Here is a 17,247-nt window from a genome sequence, read left to right on the forward strand (position 1 = left end):
GAGAGGGTATTAAAAGGGGAAGCATAATTGCTGAAATGTAAAATTAGCAATGAAAGTTAACAGATGTCTTTTTCTAAGTGTCTTTTTAAAGAAACAAAGCAGTCTGGAACAGAGCAGCAACTATACAAATGATTTGAGGACAAAACAATGAAATAGTGGATTGCCTCAGGGAATGTTACTGAAGTGGATTCTAGTTCTTGGTAAAACAAAACTGACTTTTCTACAGTACATTAAGCTACTACCTGGGAAGTATGTTGTATGCCTGACTCCCTTTCAGGAGTGCTAGTGCATTTAAACACCTGCCTGGAAAGATGAAACTATAAATAAAAATAGATCAGAGTTTTACTGTATACCAAGTACCTAATGAAAACCAACTTGAAAAGCTGCAAAACCTGTGTTGATGTAACATAGTGTATTCTGAAGTCTGTTGGTTCCTGTTTGCAATGAAATATTGCTGTTCTAGTTGCTTTTTAGCTACTTCCATCTACACACTGACTAGCAAACATGCAATTCTATATATACAGTAAATTCTGGTTGTACAAATTGCATATTGAAGAGCTGTACCTTTTCAACTCTGAGATGTTTTATATGGAAAGCTTCCTTTTTGGGATCAAGTCTATAGAAGGATAGATCACAAAATGTAACAAAAGAAAAGCCACTTTGAAAAAGCCACCGTTGTAAAGACAATGGAGACTGATCCCATATTGTAGAAAATGTGGTTACTGTGTTCTTTGGAAAACCTAAGATCTTTCTTTGGGAGAGAGTACTGGAGACCTTTGAAAACAGTGCTTGAAGGACTAATCTCTCTAAAGCGAGGGCTGCTGAGAGACTCGGTCTGTTCCATTAGCTGCTGCATGAAGTGTGCTCTAGGGTTTTTCCCCCACTTTTCAAGAGCAAGGAAGTTATTAAAAGCGTCACTGTTGCTTTTGCTTCTAATAGTCTCCTGGCTTCCATGTTCCCTTGCCTTATTTATCTAGTGTCTGTGCTCCTTGGGAAAATGCTTTTTCTTTAGTTTCAGTGCTGCTATGGGCTCCTGACCTCTTTCCTGAAGAGGTGATGGATTCAGCTGTCAGTGGTGGGGATATTGGCCTTTTCCTCGTCTACCTGTGCTCCTGCTGTGGCACAGCAGATGCTCAGAAGTGTTCACAAAGATGCTATAGAAGCAACCAAGGTAAAAAAAAAAAAAAAAAACACAACCAAAAAAAAAACCAAACTAGTACGAGGTCTAGGCTAGGCTGCTTGTACTTATTAAATGGGCTGGAGAACACTCATAGAGGCTGAGCAGAAGGTCTGGTACCCACCCAGGGCTGTGTATTGAAGAGGAAGTTCAGCTGCAGCCTCCAGGTACTCGAGTTGTGGTTTTAAATAGAGTGGGTTTGCAGAACAAAAGGCACTACTGCTACTCCAGGCTCCTGTCTTGCTCCCCTCCAAGTGGCATACCTTGTTGGCTACCTTTGTTTCCCTATCATGACTCTTGAACTGAAAGGATCTGCAAGTGGTGCCCCCTTCTGACCAAGTAGCAAAGGGTGAGGCTTTACCAGCAGATTGAACACACCCATGCACTAATGAGACCGACGTGAATGTCTGGATTCTTTATCTTCCCTAGCCCTAGATTTGTGTCTGATTTTCCTGATCGCTAACTTCATGTCTCTCACTTCTGCCATCTTTCTTTGAATTCCCCCTCCCCCCCCCAGCTCAAGTCACAGTCACCTTACCTCTTTTGCCTGAACTTGGCGAATAGACCTGGAACTGCTCTGGCCAGAGGGGAGGCTTGCACTTGGTACCCTCAGTAAAGTTTTGTAGATGAACAATCTTGTAGCAAGATAGCTGCTCTCTGTCACTGCTGCAGATACCCAAGATCCCTGTTTTTCAGGAAGCGTATCCTACTAGCAGAACTGAACACAAATAGATGGGTGTAAAGGAACTGCTTGGCTGCTTCTGGCCTTTGTGTGGAAATGGAAAAGGTGTGTGAACTCTTACTGTGGTACACCTGGAGAACAGAAAAACCTGTGGACATTGAAATGCATTCTGTACGTGCTTCTGGGTGACAAATACACAGTACTTTATAGCCTGTTTGTACTGCTGCACATTGCTGCAAAACAGTAAATAGTATGATTGAACAGTTTATTGCTTATCAGTTAAGAGGACAGAGATGTCTTCTACAGCATTAAAAAAAAGTGTTGGTTTTGATAATTAAGTCTTCTCCTAATTCAAAAAGTTTTTATAGTGAACTGTAGTGGAGTGGCAGTAATCTGGCAATGGAAATCAAATTTACCCCCAGTTTTTATTTCCTTACCACAAAGTGTATACAGACAGAAGAGTGGATTCACTGGGAAAGAAAACCTGTTAAATAACCTCTACACAAAGGTAAGAAACTATTTTAGCCTTCAGTATGTACTGTAGGCAAACTGAAGGGGCAGTTTTGAAGAGACAGCTATTTTACAGCATCTGTTGCTCTTAAATGTAATGCCCAAAGACTCCAGTGACTAAGCACCCACCTTTTATGTGTTTAGTGTCTTTGGGAACCTCCTTACCAGTTGTACTTTTGGGTTGTGGTTTGGCTTTGGGTTTTTTTTAATGAAATGGTGAATGTGCCCATCAATTAATAGCATGTAGATGATGCCTTCATGGTTTGGCTCTTAAGTATGGCTAACAGTGGCACACAGAAAATACAGTTTCTGACTGCCTTTAAAAACATGAAGTATTTCATAATACGTAAACTTTCATAGTCCAGGAGAAAGCCTGCAACCCCTATACAACTCTGAGACCTTATTCTCCTCATTATTTGAAATAGGAGTTAAAGTAGTAGAAAACTGAACAAATCACTGCACCACTAGATACTTGTTTGGTTTGAACATAGAGGGTAACCAGAAAAAAAGTATGAGCTGCAGGTGATGCCTTACACATTACTAGAACATCAAAAGCCCAAACCCAATACACTGTGTCAGAACACTGCTTGGCTGGTGTGGGAGATGATTGGAGAGAAAAAACCCACCCCACAGAAACCTAATTCTAGTCAAGGTCTTTCTGTGCTACTGAGTCTGAGCTCTTGAAAAATGTAGTGCTGTCTTTTACTGACCAGCCTGGGAGATTTACATGTTAGGCAGGTACTCTGCGTACCAGGAATTGCTCACAAAGGGTTTGTTTCAATCCACTTACTCTTCTTGTGCACTTTATACTCACTGAAAAGATGAATTTGGTCACCCCGCTCCCTGGCGAGGGCCTGTTCAGGACAGTACTAAGGCACAACATGCTGCAAACTGGGATTTTATGATTTCAGAGCCGAGTTGGTGTAAAAAGCAGAAGCCCAAAAAGCTTTGTGTATTTTTATCATTGTAACAAGGCAAGCTTTTCTCTGTTCCTGGTGTCTTGCTAAATAAACATCCCATGTTTTTGTGCACACAGTCTCTTAAACTTAGAAAGGTTGTGTCCAAGAACGAGTTAGGGAAACCAACTGCTGTATCAGGTTGTCTTCAACCAGCCTTAACTTTTGTTAATTTTTTTCTCCCCAGCAGTAGAGTGGAATTGGCTGCTGCTGGGAAGGAAGGTACCGTGTGCTCTTTCTGTATTAATGGTCATTAAAAATATTATTTTCATACCTCTATTCAGTTCTTTAGGGGTTGAAGCTTGGGGAGTGTCACATGGGTTTTTTTTTAAATTGCCTGAGTATTGTAGTACAGGTAATAATAACAATAATGAACAAGTTCTGACTGGGACTGTAGGAGGAGTGGTGTCAACGTAAGTATTTTTAAAAACATCTTTAGTATAAATATTTAAACACTTGTAAAAATAACTTCCAAAAAGTATTTTCAGGAAACGTTACCTACTTCTGCAGTGTTTGTTTTTAAACTGAGCTTCTGATGCGCAATTGGGGTATTACTTGACTTTTTAAAAGCTAAAGCGCCCCCCCCCCCCCCCCCCCCCCAGTGACTCACTAGGGCCAAGGTGCTCAGATACAGCTCACGCAACATTTTTATAGCAGTGACATCAATGTTGGTGCCAGTAGAGCTGAGCTGCTGCCAGAGGCTTGCCTGTATTTCGCGTATTCCGTCACACGAGGGCACTGCCTGTACCAGCTGGAACCTTCCCGGTTCCCAGCTCACGGCTTCTACTAACACGGATGAGCACTCGTATGAGCCCATAGAGCTGCTGCAATCCCACCTCTGGAGCGCTGCTCCTAAGCCGACTTTTGAGCTAATGTAATTCGGTACAAATACCGAATATACATATATTGTCGAACCTAGGCCGAATCTTTAGCTCTGAATTGTAGCCATGCAGTTATGGCACTGGTGGAGCCCATGGCAGCTCATGGAATCCCAGCGGACTGTGGGAGCGATGCTGGGGCTGGGCTGGCATCTGGCTCAGCAGAGACCCGGTCTGGCTCTGGGCAAGGCAGCTCCAGGGCCTTCTGGAGCGGGTGCTCAGATCCAAATCAAACTGCTCTGTGAGTGACAAGCAGGTACTGCGGAGGGATGTAAAATTCCTAGGGGCTCCTGGGGCAGCAGTAGAGCTTAGTGAAAGCTAATGAACACTGCAACAGCTTCAGTGCAGTATTAACTTTTTCACACCAAAACCTTTAATGTGAAAAAGCCCTGGCACAGTCTCCACTGGCTGCATGGGGAGCGGGTCCAGCTGCCGGTGATGACTCCAGTCGTGTGGCCGCAGCCCCCGGTGGCCCCGCCTTTTTTCTTCAGGGATCACTCCTGGCCAGCTCAGGAAGCGGGGGCTCACCTCCCCTGAGCTGGTGGGTTTTGGGGATAGAAGCCAGGGTAGGGCACTTCCTATGTGACACCACCAATGCTTGGGTTCTTTAGGGAGCACCCTGAGGGGGGGCTGGCATCAGCCCCCTCTCCAGGGGGACCTCGGTGGGACCTTGAGGCCACGCCATGGAGCTGCAGGAGGCAACGTGGCCACCTCGCACCCCTTGGGGGCTGCCTGCTGATGCCTGTAATGCTGGGGAGCATGGGATGCCCAAGGCTGCTGTTGCTGCCAACGCTGGGTGATGTGGCCAGGTCCCCATGCCCACAGGGCAGTTGGGAGCATGCTGGGTGCTGGCTGGGCCTTGTAGCTGCAGCACAGAGGTGCTCAATGGGCCATGGCCATGCCGTGTAAAACAAGCTATTGGAGAAAGGGACAGTAGGGAAAAATCAAAAGGAAAAAAGGGTCACTGAGTCACCTCAAGGTGCTGGGGTGGCCATGTGGACAGAAGCAAAGAGGGAAGACCTGTGGCAGCAGAACTCCTGGGCCCATCAGTGGAAAGGGTGTGGAGTACCATCCTTGGCTCAGCCATCACTACTGGTACTTGTAAGTAGTGACAAATAGAGGTGATGCATTTTATAACTAACTGAGCAAAGATAATAAACACATTTATAAAGGGAAAAAAAAAACAACAAAGCAACATCAAACCTCTAAAGAAACCCCTTATATTTATTTTATGGCCTTAATGTGCAAGTTTTGCAGCTGACTGACCTGTGTATTCAGAAATCTGAAAGTGAATGTGGCTGTAAGTCCTCTCATGAGCCCAGCTCTACAAATAGCATCATAGCCACTGCCACTCATGAGGCAGCTGGGCCGCAGCACTGGCCTGGGCTCTGCCTGAAGGCAGTGACAGCTGTAACTCCTGAAGGCAGGAGCTGCACAGTGCAGCTTTTGTAAATGACACCCACACCACAGAAAAGCAGCTCTGGCTCAGCCAAAGGCTTTCCAAAGTACCTACCTTTGGGGTTATGATTTGAGAGCAGTCTTCTCTTCCCATCCCATTTAGCCTTCATTTTCACCTGATTCCCTGTTCCACAAAGAAAAGAGGTATCTGTGAATGTAAGGCTAATTGCATAGAAGTTAGGTATATACAAGACCAGTTTGTATATGCTAGCACTGACACAATAGGATGTTTTTTCACTAGGTAGCATCTCACATTCCATGTTGGGTTGTGGTGTTGTTTTTTTTAAAACCATGTAAATTTCCCACTTATGAAAGTAATTTGCAAAGGTAATTTTGTTTCTACTCATCCATTACAATAAATCAATGAATAAATAAATTATAATGTAGCAATTAAATCTATAATGAGATGGGCAGCAACTAGTAATAAATGCAGAGCTAGTTGCCCAAAGGTGAACAGACCTGCCCTCTCTTCTTACAAGTCAGGTAATGATCTTTCTGTGCTGGAGAAATAAGCAGCTGCTAAACATGTAAATGAAACCAAGGGATATATGACTTCACACTATAATGCTGCTCTTCAGCCTTATTGTCACATTATCAGTTCTTCTGTGACTTTTCCTCTGAATATTTAAAAACAGGGAAGGGATGCACAATTATTTTTAAACATCCTTCTGACAAATGGCTGACTGAGAGAACCCAACTGTGTTGCTGAGGCATTGGCTCCCTTTGGTAACCTAAGCAGTGCAGCATGACTGAGTTGTATCCCAGCAGAGATGTCACAAAAAACAGTGTTGAGCTGCAGGAAAAGTCAAAAGAAAAATACTGAAATTCTGTGTGGGATGAAAGTCACTCTTAAAAAAAAAAATCACTATTTTACAATACAAAATCTGAATAAAACAATACAAACAGTATGGTTTAAATGTGGCTGTAAATTGTAATATGGCTACTGCTCTTGGTAGGAAAAAGCAGAATGATCTTGACACCTTTTTGCCCTGAGTTCTTCCTGTTGCAGTGGGCACACTCCAGGGTTCTTCATGTTTCTTCAGTAACCCTCTAGCTTCGTTACAATTAAAGTACCAGAGAGTTACCATTTCATAGGAACTTATTTCTTTCTTCAATAGCCACAACAGTGGATTCCTTGTAATTATACTTCTACTCTTTTCTTGAAAGCACACATGTGTTCACACTCCCTCTGTCTCACCTGTATGCTCCACCATCTGAGATCACATTGTTCAGAAAAAAAATCTGTTTTTAAAGGAATGATTGATGCATTTACTGGTTTTGTCCCCGTCTGAAATGACTCTGGCAAGAATGATCCATTAGCATGGGGCTGAGGAGGCACAGCATTGCCCAGAACATCAAGCTGTTTGGTTATCTAAAACTTTCTTCTATTTAGAAGAAGGTTTTCTCCCTCCCCTGCATACAGTTTGAGAATTTTTAAGGGTAGCTCATTAGTTAGCAGAGACTTCAATGAAGCTACAGTGGTTGATTTATTGTAATAGGTGGCAGGAAACAGAATTATCTCAGCAAATTAGTTTGGCTGACGATAGGAGAGCTGGCCAGCAGATAAGATGCAGTGCTGACGTCTGACCTGACCCGCACATGCTTCTGATAGAGATACAGGCTGAGTCACAGTTGAAGATGAGCAGCTACACTTAACAGAAAGGGCTGAGGAAGAACAAACGAGCCAGCCATGAATGTGGCCAGGAACTGCCCGGCCGGCCTGTCCTTGAGCCTGGCTGCCCGGAGTTCCTGGCTCAGGTGGGGGATATTAGCTGATCCATTCACAGTTCTTACACAATTCAAACACTCTGCAGGAGGCTGTTTCACAGAGGAAGCTGGACAAGTTTTTTTTTTTCAACCTGCAGACTGCAGTCACAGGAGTTCAACTGTATTTATCAGCCCTAATGAAGCAATTTCTTTGGCTTCCCATTGCTGCACCTGTCTGGGTCTTTAAAACCCAGCAGCAGCTGGCAGGAGGGAGACGCAGTCTGTTGACCTATGGAGCATTTAGTAAAGATACATAGCCATGTATGGGATCTTTCAGGCAGCTAGACCCAAACGCATCTAACTCTCCACAACACATTACTGACTGCTCCCACATTTTCTGTTTGGACAGGGAAAAAAAAATACAGAAATCCCAAAGACTTTAGTAAGTTCCCAGTACATGTTACTCATCGCTGGGTGCAGCTGCCTGGAGTAGTGTGCAGAAGCTGCTTGCAACCAGACAGAAAAAAGACACATATAGCTATAGAAAGCTCAATTTGAAAGGAATTTAGGTTAGGAGCTGTCATGAACAGCCAGGGTGGGGACTGCAGGACAAAAGGCTTCAGGTGACACTGCTGGTTCATTGCTGTGCTCAGGAAACATTAATCGAATATTACAGTTTCTAAGCAAGTATTAGATGTGCCTCCAACATCCCACTGAGGATGCAGGAAGAATTTTTCAGCACTTCCTCTAACTTTGCCAGCAAGTCCCACAGGATCCCTCTCCTGACAAGTGACAGTTTTAATAACTTTCATCCTTTAGAAACAATTACTCCCAAGCCCTGGAACACCATGGTTTGGTCAGGGATACTGATTGACCTCACAGACAAACACTTTGGAGCTCATTGGAGCAAACGTCAAATCCCCCATAAGCTCAAAACTGCAGAGTCATGAAAGACCTCATAGTAAGATCAGGCTGAGAAAAGTACATCCAAGTCCTGACACCCCCCCCACACACCCCCCCCCCCCCCGCCCCCCCGCCCCTCCAGATATTGGTATCAAGGTGGTCAAAGCCTTGCCACTCATGGGACACCTGGATTAATGTGTTTATCACCAGTGTGTAGAAATGAGTGAATAAGCGTTTTGCACTGTGCTTAGCAGCAGTCACCCTGTCTTTGCAGAGGCCTGGAAACCTCATGGACATGCTGCAGCCAGAACCAATGGGCACCTCTGTTAGTTCTTACAAGTGTGGGGAAATTAAATGATAAACATGGGGGTGGGAGGGTGTGTGTGTGTGGGGGGGGAGGGGGGGGGGGGGGGGGGGGGGGGGGGGGAATGGGGGAGGAATGAGCCCTTTCTGCAAGGTAAGAACTCAGTGATAAATAGATCTGTGCATATTTCCCAGCCTCATTCCTCACTTGCCAAGTCTGATGCTATTTTCATTAGGTCATGTTACCATACATGTCATTTTATACAAAGGTGCAGTATATCACAACTGGAGGTTGAGGTGCTTGTAGTGAACACAAATGAGCTTGTAATGGTCCATCTGCTTTGATTTTATTTAGTGATCCCTCAAGGGCTGGGAGCTAGAGTGAGAATAACAATGCTTCAACCCATCTGCTATTGTAGTACCAGCTCCAGTTGAATTATCACATGTTCTGAGTGGCTGGCATATGCTGTGACATAAAGCTACAAGAAAGTGTTGCTCTCCAGCTGTTGTGTTGACAAATACTTTTCAGCCAGTCATTAAGTTCAGCTCAATAACCAGGGGGAAACTGCAGCTAAAAGTTGATTATTATTTTATTTTATTTTAAGCATTAGAAATCACTAGTACGATATATTTTATTTAAAAATGTGTCACTAAGGGCACACATTCTATATAAGCCCTAACAATAAAAATTTCTCTGTGATACCCATAAATTTTTGTGTTACAGGATTGGATGGGCATCTCTGTAACTGACAGTGTAAATCTTAGTAATGAAACCATGGCTAACCTTGTTTAAGCAGCAGCACATCTGAAGCTGTGGATGTATAAACTTGCTGGCTTAGTGGTGCTATTGGCCATGAGCGTGCCTGACCACAAAGGGAACGACTCAGAAAGAGATTGTGATCTGAGGTCACATGCAATGATGGATAGCTCGATTGTCTTTAAATTGAGGAGGAAAGCAAGTAGAGACCCATAAAGAGACATTTACCTGGTGGATGCAACAGGTTTGGATGGCTCATCTGGTAGTGCACCTCACTGGGGCTGCAAGGTGTCATTGCTAAACGTGTCACTAATTCTGACCTTACTCCCTCTTTCACTGTTGGTGGCCTGCTGAAGAGCTCAGGACACTGGAGGCAGCCTAATTTGTGCCCACATGGGACACTTGCTTCAGATCAAGTCTTGGAAAAGTATTTGTGGATCTCTGCTGACAATGGTCATATTCTCCCCTTCTCCTTCCTCTCTCCACCCTGTCCTCTTGGGGCTGCTGTGGGGCCAGAATCCACTGTGGGAACAAAATAAAAGGGATTTCCACAGGTACAATGGCTGATGTACAGCCAGATGTATGTAGGCAATGTGAGGGCACCTGCACAGTGTAACGTACCTCTCTTTCTGCAGATAACATAGCCAGAGAGGGCACATGCCTTTTGGGCAGTGTCCAGTGTTCAGCAGAAGTATGTCCAATAAGAACAGAGCAAATAAAATCTGTTCTTGATATTCACAACACTCTCCAGAATTCTCATCCCTAATGTGATGCAGCCCTGCTGCAGGTGGAGACAGGACCGGTGAGGGGTTACAACCAGAAGACAATGGTACCGAACCCTCAGTGCTGCTGCCAGCCCAGGAAAGCAGGGTGGGCTCTCTGGGGCATGGCTCTTGTGCAGTTCTGTTAACCATTGCACTAGGGATTCAGTTCTTAAATAGGACTTATGCTTGTATTTTGTCCCAGAAAAACAATAGGCACTGTTCATACTGGAGCATTGCAATTCTAGAGGTTTATATTTCCTATTGTACCCGAAGACCTGTGGGTGCCAGCTGTCACTGGTGCTGCCGTTGTATTATGATCCCCTGGCTTGTGCAGGAATTGTTGATTATGTTGCCTTTTGAATCAGTTGATTACCATGAATAATAGGCCAAAAAGGCTGTCAGCATTTTGACTTTAACTATAACTGTTACAATTAATTATGGGTTTAATTAGCATATATGCCTAGCAGTAGAGAATATAATACTTCATGGGTAACAGATGATCCTGCAGCTGTAACATAAAGTGCGATACAGGTTGGGATACAGATAGTTATTAATAAATGGCTTCTATTGTTTGAGGTCCTTATTTATACAAATTAGCAAGCACGACATAATCAACCCAAACTGTATAATTTATAATAATTGATTTCATTTTGACTGACCACCGGTCGGCCTACTACATGCCCTCGGAAGAAAAATAGCCCTATTAGGATAAGTTTAATCCTAAACATAGCTAATGAATCCTATTACTTTAAGGTCATATTTGAAGCTTTTGTTAATTGTCAGAACCATTTTAAATTGATTAGAGTTAAATTAAATCAATGTAATGTTTAGAAAAACAATATTTCTAATGGATGAGGCCAAGCTGACCTCGAATAAACATATTTATCAACCGATTTCAGTGAATGAGAAGGCTAGCAGCTGGGCTCATAATTCACGATTGTCTATAATATGGGAAATGTCACTATCTAGGCAATTAATTATGTCAGGTAATAAATCTGTTGCTCACAGTTGAGCATTTGCCAGTTGGGGTGACAATCCCCTCAGCACGGTTATGATGTTTAGAGACTCTCTCCTCCCCCAAGCCCACACTTTACAGTAGCTGAACAACTACATCCAAGTTGGGGGGGAATGAATGTGGTGTTTTCCTAACTGACAGCTACCTGACAACATGCCAGACAGCAATAATTTAGTATGGAATCATTTCTCTACCGGGTCATTTCAAATTACAAGGACATTCTATGAGGAAAATATTTTGCTGAACTGTATGACAACATTTCCCAGGCTGGAGAGGTCAGAAGCTATTAATAGTTCCTTACAGACCGCTATTAAGTGATTGGTTTGCAGGAAGTACATAGAGTGGCAAAATGTCTAATGATCAGAGAAAGAATTGTTTTGCACAAGCTTGAGAGTGTGAGAAACTCAGAACGGGTGAACATGAAGTAGGCTACATGATATTTCACAGGTAATGATGGGTACAGTTTAATACAACAGGGCACAGGAAAAATGATACACAGAAGTAGGATCAGTTTAAGGTTAATCATGCATTCAGCAGCGTAGGAAAATGTCTGGCATTATTGCAGACAAATGACACAAAACAGCTGTTCCCTGTTCAATATTTTGTCAAAAAAAAAAAAAAAAGAGCAAAGGTAAACTAAATCTTCATAAAGACAGGGTGAGAAAACAGGACAAAAATGGCACAGCAGTAACCAGAGACAGACATTTGTATAGTATTATATGTGCAGCGTCAACTGTCTTATGTTGAACAGATCACAGAAGACCAAGTACAAGTAATACAGTATTTCTATTGAAAAAGAGTAGGAAGACAGAACCATCACTGAACTAAAAAGACTCCGGAGCAGGTCACCAAGATTCCTCTCATTATTTTGGGGTGCTTTACTTATGCTCTAGAACTAGACTTTCCATTTATGTCAGTACAAGATGATGTGGTCTGGTCAGCATGCTGAAGTGGGACTGTGTTTGCAGAGGGTGAATCGTCCTCTTACTATCCTACTTTTGGTGCACCAGCTGTTTTTTATAGTCCAGGTTCAGTCAACTGAATTTGACTGTGAGCCCAGAACTTTACTAAGTGGTCATATCCTGACAATCCTAATCAAAAGCTAATATATAGCCTAGGGAATCTTTGGTTTTGCACACAGAAGGCACTAGTATGGATATGCTGCACTTGCATGTACATGATCAATGTTTTGGAACCAAAGTGTTGGCTTCATAAAGTAGATGTGTGTCTTCAAATGGCTCTTAACAGCCACAAGTTTGTTGTGAATTAGCCTTTATTTTGCAAGAAGTCTATCAACAGCTTCATAAAAAGTAGTTGTAACAGCACAAGTACTCAAATGTAAGTGTAAGCTTACACACATTGTGAGCCACTGATATATAAAAGAGCCTTTCAGTTGTAACATAAAAATTACCTCATATGAGAAGAAGAAAATACAGATGTTTTCTAGGTGCCAAAACAAGGCAATGCAAGTTCACTACAAGGTCCTGCAAGCAGGTTTTTTTCATTGTTTCACAGACACTTATGTCTTAAGAAATAAAAGAGATGTCTGACAGGGTTAGTCCCTTCATAAGGAGCACCCAGCACTCCACCCTGGACAGGGTGCCTTGATGCCTGTAGCTCCTTGTACAGCAGCTACAAGCAAGCCCCAGTCTCTCATGATGGGAACAGCTTTTGTTCACACAGTCCAGCTTCCCTCCTGCTTTGCTGTGACTCAGTGTGAGGGCTGACCTGCCTGTGTTTGCACTGTAAAAAGCTGCTGCTTGGCTTTCACTTCTGATACAGTTGAGCACGACTCATCACAGTGGGTAAAACCCAGCTTTGCTTTCTACTTGGGCTGGATTCTCATGTTAAGCTATTTGTGTTACTTAGAATAAGACAAGTCATGGTGAAAGAGAAATTTACCCTAGCACACATAGACTTCATTTACAGAGGTCTGAAGCTGCCATTAGAATTCAAATCCCTGACAAATACTACTTGCAATTGAGCATTTAAATAGAAACTGGTCACATTTGTATCAACAAGTTTGGAAAAATATGAGAAAATCAAACCATGTGCTGTGAAACACTATACTGGAGAGCTCCTTTAGAATATTAAGACAATCTGTATGTGAGAAAGAATGAGACTGTGTTTGTGTGTGTGTATAATTACTATTGCATTTCTTGGGTAAAGTCCTTCCCCCAGCCCTCCCTCCCCCCTCCCTCCTCTCCCCCTTTCTTTTATGGCAAGGAAAATTGCTCTTCTAACCTGTCTTCAAAATGTAATAACTTTACTTGCAACCAACCACTGCAGACCCTGACTGGACTCTGAATTATTACTGTGAGATGAAACATTTCTTTAACAAAACTGAGTCCTTTAATATCCCCCATCTCTGTTATTAGATGGACAAATGAATTTTACTTTGAACATAACATGTGGCATTGTCTGAAAATTGCCGGTATGAACTGAAGTTGGCAGGTATTTTCTTGCTCTCCTCGTCAGTGATTGCCATTTATTATATGTTGCACCTTTATCTGTCAAATACTGCAGAGCGCTATATTGATTTGTGTCTGCTGCAAAGCAAAGGTCACTTTGATCAACATACTACAAAACCAGAAAAAGTAGGGTTCTGACATTTCATTACCTGGGAAAAAAAGGACTAAAATAAATAAGAATATGTTTGAGAACAGAGCACTTCAATATCACAGTGTGCAGTAACTGTAATTAACAAAAGAACTGCTCTATTGAGGTTAAAGAGAAAAAAGAGAAGGCAGGTTTTCTTGCAGGGACTATTCTTTACATGACTGATTCTGTAACATTACAGCTGTGATCTTACTGAAGGGTTACATTCATTACAAATCAAATACGTTGGCTTCTCAGATTCAGACTTTTAATGAGCACTACAACTCAGGAAGTCTTTAGGAATTGGGGAAGATTTTATAAAACTTTTGACATTGTCTAAGAAACCTTAATGAGATTGGGAATGATCTGTGCTACCCCCAGATGAAGAGATGGTCCCTACCTTCTGTACAGTCTGAAGAGAAAGAAATGGGCACACTGCTATGTGTCGCTTGCCCAAGGTCTGCAGGGACTGAAAGGGGGAGCCAAAAAGTAAGCCAAAATCTCTATTTTCTAATTGCAGTTCGGAAGAGCTTGGAAGTCTTTCAGAACTAGCACACAATTTAAAGATTCGTAAGGAGGTTGGTGTCCCAGGGGACCTAGTCTTTTTCTCCATGCCCAGTGTCTTTTGGACAGCCCCTACATATTGCTTCACTGGGATCAGCAGTGACTTCTTTGCCTTGTGTAAATAAAACAGGCCAAACATTGCTGTGGAAATTTTTCATACTTGCAGAAACTTCTTGTTTAGATTTTAGGAACCTGCTTTTAAAATCAGTATAGTTCCCCACCCCTTTTCCAGCAGTTTCTCACTTATTTCAGAAAGAAAACCTGGCATTTTTTTCATAGAGCATCTATTTTTGTTGGTTAAGATAATAATTTTGTAGGGGTGTTTTTTGTTTGGGTTTGGTTTTGGGTTTTGTTTTGGTTTTTTTTTTTTTTTTTTTCCATGCATCACTCAGGAGCACAGTTGCCAGCCCAGGCTTCCCTTGAGCTCAATCTAGTAATTCATATCCCTGGCCTTTCTACACAGAAAAAGACTCTATGGTCTTACAAATATCACTGCTCTACCTGAACACAGGCGACAAAGTGTCCAAGCTGCTTTCCCATCATTACTGCTGCAAAGTTTTCTTTTTTCTGGGTTTAAATATAATGTTTAGTTCTTCACCTGAAGCCATACTTGCATTGAAATACAGCAAGCAGCTATACCTAAGGTCTTTTGTTATACCTACGATCACTGGGGTGCATATCACAGCTTGCATGGCATATGGCAGTGCTTATCATGTCAATAACAAAGTCTGAATAATGCAATTCTTGTTTGTAATTATCTTTTATTATTATCAAGGGTCATTCCTGGGCTCTTCATCCTTTCATCTTGTGTGGAATTTTGGGCTTCCTTATTAATTAAATAGCCAGTGTGATTGAATTAGCCAATTAGCTCTGCCTGCAGGGATGAGCATTGATCCAAACAAAGGGCCTGATTCCACAGACTTGTTGCTGTGAGGGGGAGTCTTGCAGGGAGTTGGCTGGCAAGAGGGGGCTTGTAGGACTTGGCAAACTATCGTTTGCCTACCCCAGTTCATTGTCAATTATTAGACCAGGTAAAAAATATATATTATTTGGATACTTTCCTACTAGGAAAGAACTGCTTATCAAACATGAATCCTTCCATGGGGATGTTTGATTTTATTAAAAATAATGTGGCTGAAAAAAATCAGATGTTGCTATATAGTCTTCTCGTTACCTTATTTTTTTTTCCCTCAGAGTCACTTTAAATAGTCATAATTAAATTTGTGTAAAGTGTAAATTGAAAACGGGAACAAACCCTTTTAACATTAAGAGATGAGTCCTGACTGTTCCTAGATATTGTAACAGGGTTGCTGTAAAATCCTGTATTGCAGAAAATGTCCCACTAAGCAAAAAATTACACTCTGGGTTCAACAGTTACTTTAACAAGACAATTTATGTTCCTTAAACCTAAATCACAGATCCAAATCCCACACTGCAACAGGGATATGTGTCTCTTAAGTATCTGTGCCTAGAAGGCACGTTGGATATGTATGCAAATGAAGCTGCCTCTCTCATGCTCCACCATTCTCACTCCTTTTTTACCTCCCTTTATCTTGACATGTTTACTATTTCTTCTACACTGTGCTTCACTGAATAGCAGATCAAACTTCAAAGCAACTTTTAGTTTGAAATTTGTTTCCAAGCTCCTAAGCTATTCTTTTCCTGACAGCAGTGGATAAGAAATTGTCACTACCACTGGTGACATGTCATCGGGAGATACAGGAATAACAGATGGGCAGCAGTGAGATAGCAGGAAGTAACTTCTTTAAAAGACTGTGTTGACATCACCAACTATGAGAGCAGAGGTAGAATGACCCCCAGAAGGGAATCCAATCCGCTCAGCTCTTTCTGGCTCACAGGTGTTTTGTCTTCTGTATTTTGTACATAGATAATATTGGATTTAAGCTTGAAGTTTTAGAACAGCTATGTTAGAATTAATGGAAACTATTAATATGGATTAAGAAAAGGATGAATGGATGTAGCCACTAACTTCAGTGATTTAAATGATACCACTAAAATGAAAACCAGGATTGCTGATGTAGTTGAATGCCATTAATAATGGTTGAGAATCCTTGATTGCAATGTGAGATCAATGGGTTATGACATTTTGATGTCAGGCTGATGGATCTGACTTTCTAAATGAAGAATGATTGATTATGACTCTTCAAAAGTATGGCTCATTACCAGCATATCTAGGCAACTCTTGACACCAACCATTCATAACACCCATTATGGTATGTCAAAAGTCCTCTCTTTGGGTGGGTGGCCATGATTTCTGAGAAAATGAATTGTTCACATTACTGCAAGGTATTATAGTATATTGCATAAAACAAAATAGTGCATGTCATCTACAAGGAAAGTACCACAGAGGCAAAGACAGTGATTTTTTTAGCCCTTACTGCATTTGGTATGTAACAGATGGTCCACACAGCCTATGAGAAATCTGTTCTTTCTGATCGTAGTAGGAAAATTATATAAAGCACAACATGGGCTTTATTTGCTGCATTTTGTTGGAGTCTATAAACTTGTCTTCCAAACCAGGAATGACACAGACCCATAGGGAAACAGGTTTCTTGATTTCAAAGAGACCCAAGTTGTGCTAATTGCTTTGAAGATCTCCTGCTGTGCTGTACTTGATATTTTAAATTTAAAAAAAAAAAGTGTGCCAGTGTTTTATTTATAGTACATCACAGTCCAGTCCAAAGTTTTTGCTCCAGAGTGTAGAGTCCATCGCGTAAAATTCTTGTATGGTGGATAACATTGACACTGTCATGGAGAGCACAAAAACCTAAATATAATTTTAAAAAGGTGCATTACATGTTGTCTGTTCACCAGTACATTATGTTTTATCGTCTCCTTCAGAATTCCTGGAAAAGCTCTGAGTCGCTGAAGTAAAACCTGCCACACCAGAAATTTTTGTCACAAAGTCTGACAGGGTGGAAACAGAAAGTAGCCAGAAAAAGACAGATTTACCT

General features: G+C 41.9%; 1 long non-coding RNA gene across 2 annotated transcripts in view; it reads right to left on the reverse strand.

The window, feature by feature from the left end:
- The window catches only part of LOC311196327, an 81,783-nt gene that overhangs the window by 11,019 nt on the left and 53,517 nt on the right, over nt 1-17,247 (reverse strand). For both annotated transcript variants that reach the window (XR_014617572.1, XR_014617573.1), the window contains exon 2: nt 5,717-5,785. This is a non-coding gene — a long non-coding RNA (uncharacterized lncRNA). The remainder of the gene's footprint in view (nt 1-5,716; nt 5,786-17,247) is intronic.

Source organism: Gallinula chloropus (assembly GCF_964237585.1).
Source record: "Gallinula chloropus genome assembly, chromosome: 13".
In the NCBI taxonomy this organism is placed as follows: Eukaryota; Metazoa; Chordata; class Aves; order Gruiformes; family Rallidae; genus Gallinula; species Gallinula chloropus.